The sequence below is a fragment of the Dryobates pubescens genome, chromosome 1 (genome assembly GCF_014839835.1).
Source record: "Dryobates pubescens isolate bDryPub1 chromosome 1, bDryPub1.pri, whole genome shotgun sequence".
Lineage (NCBI taxonomy): Eukaryota > Metazoa > Chordata > Aves > Piciformes > Picidae > Dryobates > Dryobates pubescens.
The window spans coordinates 57,899,915-57,905,914 of NC_071612.1; positions in this window are offsets into that span (position 1 = coordinate 57,899,915).

Genomic DNA, 6,000 nt, shown 5'->3' on the forward strand with positions numbered 1-6,000 from the left:
CTTTTACAACACCATTTCTTTAATTGCATATTGCTCACACCAGTCTCCAGCTCAGGAAATTATGAATACAAGATATCCTACGTGCTCTTTCTCCAATCATTTAAAAACAAAACAAACAAAAAAAGAGGCCATACCATCACCTCAAGGCCTTCAGAGGCCTCCAGAAACACCTCCCTGTGGGGAGGTGGCGTTTCCATTCCCAGCCTGCGCCGCCCAGGCCGACCCCTCTGCACCACAGAGCCCAACGCCCACAGGGAGCGCAGTGCGCGGGGCAGCTGCCCAGCTGCTTGTCCCGTTCTACCCTGCCCCGCTTGCAGCCCCTGCCAGGACTGAACCCACCGCGCGGCTGCCCGCAGCTATCTGCTACCCAAAAAAGCAGCCGAGTGGTCCCGGGGCGGCTGTCGCCGCTCTGCTCTGCTCTGCTCACACCGGGAGCGGCCGCGTGGCACAGGCCGCGGCCGGCAGCACCGCGGGCCCGTCCGCCTGGCTGCCGCCACTCCCGTCACCCGGAGTTCAGCCCCGCGGCGGGAGCGGCCCGGCCGAGGACTGAGAAAGTTTAGTCGGTCAGGAAAGTGAGGGAAGAACGGTGCTAGCAGGGGAGCGACCGCCGGCTGGCGCGCTGTAAGAGACTAGAAACGGCATCACGCAGGTCCCCCAGCCCCACACCCGCGGCCCCTCCCAGCCGCTGATTCCCTCAGCGCCGCCCCGGGCGGCAGGGAGGCGAGCCCACGCGAAGGCCGGGGCCACGCAGCGTACCCGTTAAGGTGACGGCTGGACTCGTGGCCGCTCATCCCGACTGCTTTGGCCGCTTGGCGCCAAAGCGGGAGCAGGCGGGGAAAGGGGCGGGCGGCTGCGAAGGGCGGGAGCTGCCCCGTTGCCGTGGGGCGCTGCGGACCCGGGATGAGGATGGGTGGGGTGTGGCCGCCGGCTCTAGTTTCAACGCACGTGCAGCGCCCGAGACCTGATCTCGCTGACCTGGGGGAGGCCATTTCCATCCCTGCGCTTCTGTGAGCCTCCGCGGTAATTTTAAATGAGTTACTTTAATATGTGCTCGAGTTTTCAGTTTTCTGCCAGATCCTGCTTCGAACACTGTGCTTTGACTCAAGCATGCAGGTTTTCACCCAGTTGAAGCGCTTGAGTTAAATGCTATTTATTAAATGTTAAAATGTCTAAAGGTTGGGTTTAGTTCTCTGGATATGAAATTGATGAGGAAAGTTTGTTACAGTTTAGTAATACCTCCAGCTGCTGCCAGGTTTTAGATGTCTCCCGGGATGCTTAGGTAGCTGTATATACAGCACATTAAGTGCAAAGTAAGTGTCATAATAATATTAAATGCTGGTATGGTGTGTTTTTCTTCATTCTGTGAGAAGATGCCTACCCTGGCTGGCTGGTTGCCACAGGGGCCTGTCTTTACGGAAGCACTTGTATGGGAGCAAGGTACAGATGTTCACTCTATGGGGTGAGGTGAGGACTGCCCAAACCCAGCCATATGTGTCTGATTCAGTTCCCACTGGAGGCAGTGACAGGTACAACTATCTCAGTGAGAACAAAAGAAGAATATTTGCCTTCGAGAGCATCCCCAAGAGGGATTTGTGAGCACAAGCCATGCAGCTCGCACTGCACATGTGCTGCACCATTGATCTAGATTTGGTCAACAGACCTTGCTGAGATAGTGGTTTCCTGCCGCCTGATCAAAATCTTTCTCTGGGAGGATTCTTCAAGTTGGAGAAAAAAAGGACAGTTTTTGGAAACAGGGCACAGAGTAGCCCTATTCCAGAAGCTGTCCCTATAGCTCCTCTTTACCAACTATATGCATAGCAAACTGCACAAGTGTGCAGGTAAGCAAGGACACCAACATGTGCAAGAAGAGGGCTAAGTCAAGGAGCCTGGCATGCTGATGGTTTTATTGAAGCTATGCTAGAAGAGAGGATCTGTAGTAATCGAAACAGAGGAATGAACTGCTAATGTTTGCATATTTAAATTGTTGTATCAGCTAGCATTTTTTTTTTAAACTGACAAACCACCAAATTACTTAATTTCATAGACACTCCTGTTCAGTTGTAACCAGAAAACTTGGCAAAATCAGCCTGTTAACATTTCAAGTGACAGGTTTTCCAGCCTTCAAAGTGGGAAAACATATACTTATTTCAGTTTGCTAGACTTCCACTATCACAATTTCGTCTGGACAACAAATGTTCGTGTATGGTTAATGAACGAACAGGAACAATTTAAATGCAAGAAAAGAAACTTAATGAAGGTAGCACCACTCAGGAAAGCATAAGCCTGAAGGTGAAATGGAGGGCCTGATTATGGTTGATCACGAAGAGAGTTAAAGAGCACTCATTTAATTAATCTGGAGGAAAAAAAAAATCAGTGTAATTCAGTTTTAAAAGTTTTCTACTATCTATATATGTATTTCTGCACTCTTGAATTATGAATTTAAATTAATAATGCTACAATTATGCATGCCAAACTTGTAATTTTTCGTAATTAAGATTCCAAGGGCAAACCATAACAACTACTAACCTTTAAAATGCAGCGCTTATATGCTGATCATACACAGTGAATGATGGATTTTCTTGTCTGTGAACACTGATAAGGAGTTCTTGCAAACTATTCCCGTCCTCTGAATTTATCACATTTTCCAGCTGATATCTATGAATCAGCCAGAACCACATTCACACAATGGACCTGATTCAAAATAATACAATCCCCCATTTCTCAGAAAGGAGACAAAGACTTTTGCTCCCTTCTCTCTCTCTCCCATCGTACAAGAAAAAAATATACACTGCGAAAGAGCTGCTTGTATTATTAGCAATGAGCTTTTAAATTTTGAAGCGCAGATTTCAACTTCCTATAAAATTACATAAGCTTTCTTAATGAAAGGCAAGACTTAACTCTTTTTGCTATGCTTAGCAAGTAAGTTTCTGTAATAATTTGAAACTGCTCTATTAAGTCCAAACATGTATGATTTTAATTTTTTTTTCATAGATTCATAGAATTGTTTCAGTAAGAAAAGACCTCTGAGATCATCGAGTCTCACATAACCCAACACCACCATGACCACTAAACCGTGTCCCAAAGTGCCATGTCCACACATTTTCTTGAACATGTCCAGGGATGGTGACTCCACCACCTCCCTGGGCAACCTATTCCAGTGCCTGATCACTCTTTCTGTAAATAAATTTTTTCTAATATCCAATCTAAACCTACCCTGGCACAGTTTCAGGCCATTTCCTCTCGTCCTATCACCTGATACTAGGGAGAAGAGACCAACCCCCACCTCACCTCAGTCTTCTTTCAGGTAGTTGTAGAGAGCAAGAAGGTCTCCCCTCAACCCCCTCTTTTCCAGACTAAGCAACCCCAGTTCCATCTGCTGCTCCCTTCACCAGCTTTGTTGCCCTTCTCTGGACAAGCTCCAGCAACTCAAAGTCTCTCCTGTAGTGAGGTGCCCAAAACTGAACACAGTATTTGAGGTGTGGTCTCACTGTTGCTGAGTACAGGGGCACAATTGCTTGACTACTCCTGCTGGCCACACTTTTCTTAATACAGGCCAGGATGCTGTTTGCCTTCTTGGCCACCTGGGCACACTGCTGGCTCATGTTCAGATGGCTGTCTATCAGCACCCCCAGATCCTTTTCAACCAGGCAAATTTCCAGTCACTCTGCCCCAAGCCTGTAATGTCGCATGGGGTTGTTGTGACCCAAGTGCACTCAGCCTTGTCAAAAACTTCATACAGTTGACTTTGGCCCATTGATCCAGTCTGTCCAGATCCCTTTGCAGAGTCTTCCAGCCCTCAAGGAGATCAACATTACCAAATTTAGTGTCATCTACAAACTTACTGAGGGTGCACTCAATCCTTTTGTGTAGGCCATTGATAAAGGTATTGGAGAGAACTGGCCCAATACTGAACTCTGGGAAAGACCACTTGTGACTGGCTGCCAGCTGGATTTAACTCCATTCACAACCATTCTTTGGGCCTGACCATCTATCCAGTTCTTAACCCAGCAAAGCATCTACCCATCCAAGCCATAAGCAGCCACTTTCTCCAGGAAGATGGTGTGGGAAATGGTGTCAAATGCTTTACTAAAGTCCAGGTAGACAACATTGATAGCCTTTCCCTTATCCACTGAACAGGTCACCTTGTCTCTATTGATGGAGATCAGGTTAGTCAGGCAGGACCTGTCTTTCATAAACCCATTCTGACTGGGACACATCACCTGGTTGCCCTATACATGCTGCATAATGTCACTCAAGGTGACCTGCTTCTGACACTAAGGTCAGACTGATAGGTCTGTAGTTCCCTAGGTACTCCTTTCAGCCCTTCTTGTAGATGGGTGTCACGTTGGTGAGTCTCCAGTCAGGTGGGACCTTCCCACTTATTTACAACTGCTGGTAAGTGATGAAAGTAGATTGGTGAGTGCTTCCACCAGCTTCCTCAGTACCCTTGGGTGTAAAGGTTGTTGACTTCTATTTTGTTCTTCCTCAAAAAACAGGCTAGCAACATGCAGCATTTCTAATAATAGAGCAGTGACACATTGTCCAAGATGAAAAAAAAATTGGAGGAATTCTGGCTAAGAGACTATAGTGCTGCTAAATGACACATTTTCTGGAAACTTTGCTGCAGTTTGAGTTTTTCCTCTTATTTTTTAGAATTCCACTGAAAACCTCTCTTGTGGCCAAATTGTGACTTCTGTCTTGACAATGTGGTACGGAGGTGGTACTGACATGACAGCCTCTTTCATCATACATATATCCAAAGTAAGTTTTGTGGTTACAGATATATAGAGGAAGTTTCACCTGGATTACATGAGATTTAGGCTTGGATCTTGTGTTCTAAACATAGGGTTACACTGAGGGCTGGTAGCTTGACTTGCTACAGGTGTGGGGCAAAGTCCCACTGCCTGGTATGTTCCACAAGACTTCTCTGGCAGTTGCCTGCTTTGAAAAAGCAGCAGCTCCTCTGGATCTTCTGTCTGAATCCTGCTCTCCATTAACTGTCTTATACTGTGATCTAGAAACTCATTTGCGCCCTTCCTTTTTCTCAGGACCCTTCAGATCTCTATGACAGAACTGGAGTGCGTTTACTCAAAGCTACTGTTAAAACTGGCATGCACTCAAATAGGTTGAATTTCTTTTAATTTTGTGTCTGACACTCTAGCCCTCTCCTTACACATTTCTCATTAATTTGACAGAAGGAGGGTGTGTATGAAGAAGCATGGAGTACTTCAGGTAATCTTTTCTAAGTTATTTTTGTTTGCCTTTCATTTCCTAGGTGAAAGTCCCAAGCATGGACTATCACCACCTTGCTGTATAGATGTCAATAAACAATCTGAGCTGATTACAAATATTTTAGATGCTCTTATTAATGAGAAGTGATAGAAGTTTGAAAGACGTGCTAAATATATAACCATCTGTCAAGATGCTTATATTTTCAGCTTACTGCTTATGACATTTCCACATCTTCTACCTTTTGTCACTTTTGATAAAAGCAAACTAAGCTGAGTTTGGTGAAAGCCCAGGTTTCAGACCTCCTCCTTACTTTCTTGCTGCTTGCCAACAGACTCTTTTAACTTTGTTGGCAAGCAAGATCTCTCCCCAAATATAGCATGTGCGTATGCTGTTATTCAGAGAATAATGTTTGCTATTTGCCAGGACATAGTTCTGGGCCCCTCAGTTTAGGGAAAATGTTGACTAGCTGGAATGTGTCCAGAGAAGGGCCACAAAGTTGGTGAGGGGTTTGGAGCACAAGCCCTATGAGGAGAGACTGAGAGAGCTGGGGTTGCTTAGCCTGGAGAAGAGGAGGCTCAGGGGAGACCTTATTGCTCTCTACAACTACCTGAAGGGAGGTTGTAGACAGGTGGGGGCTGATCTCTTCTCCCAGGCAACCAGCACCAGAACAAGAGGACACAGTCTCAAGCTGCACCAGGGGAGGTTTAGACTGGATGTTAGGAAGAAATTCTTCATAATTCTTCATAGAGAGAGTGATTGCCCATTGGA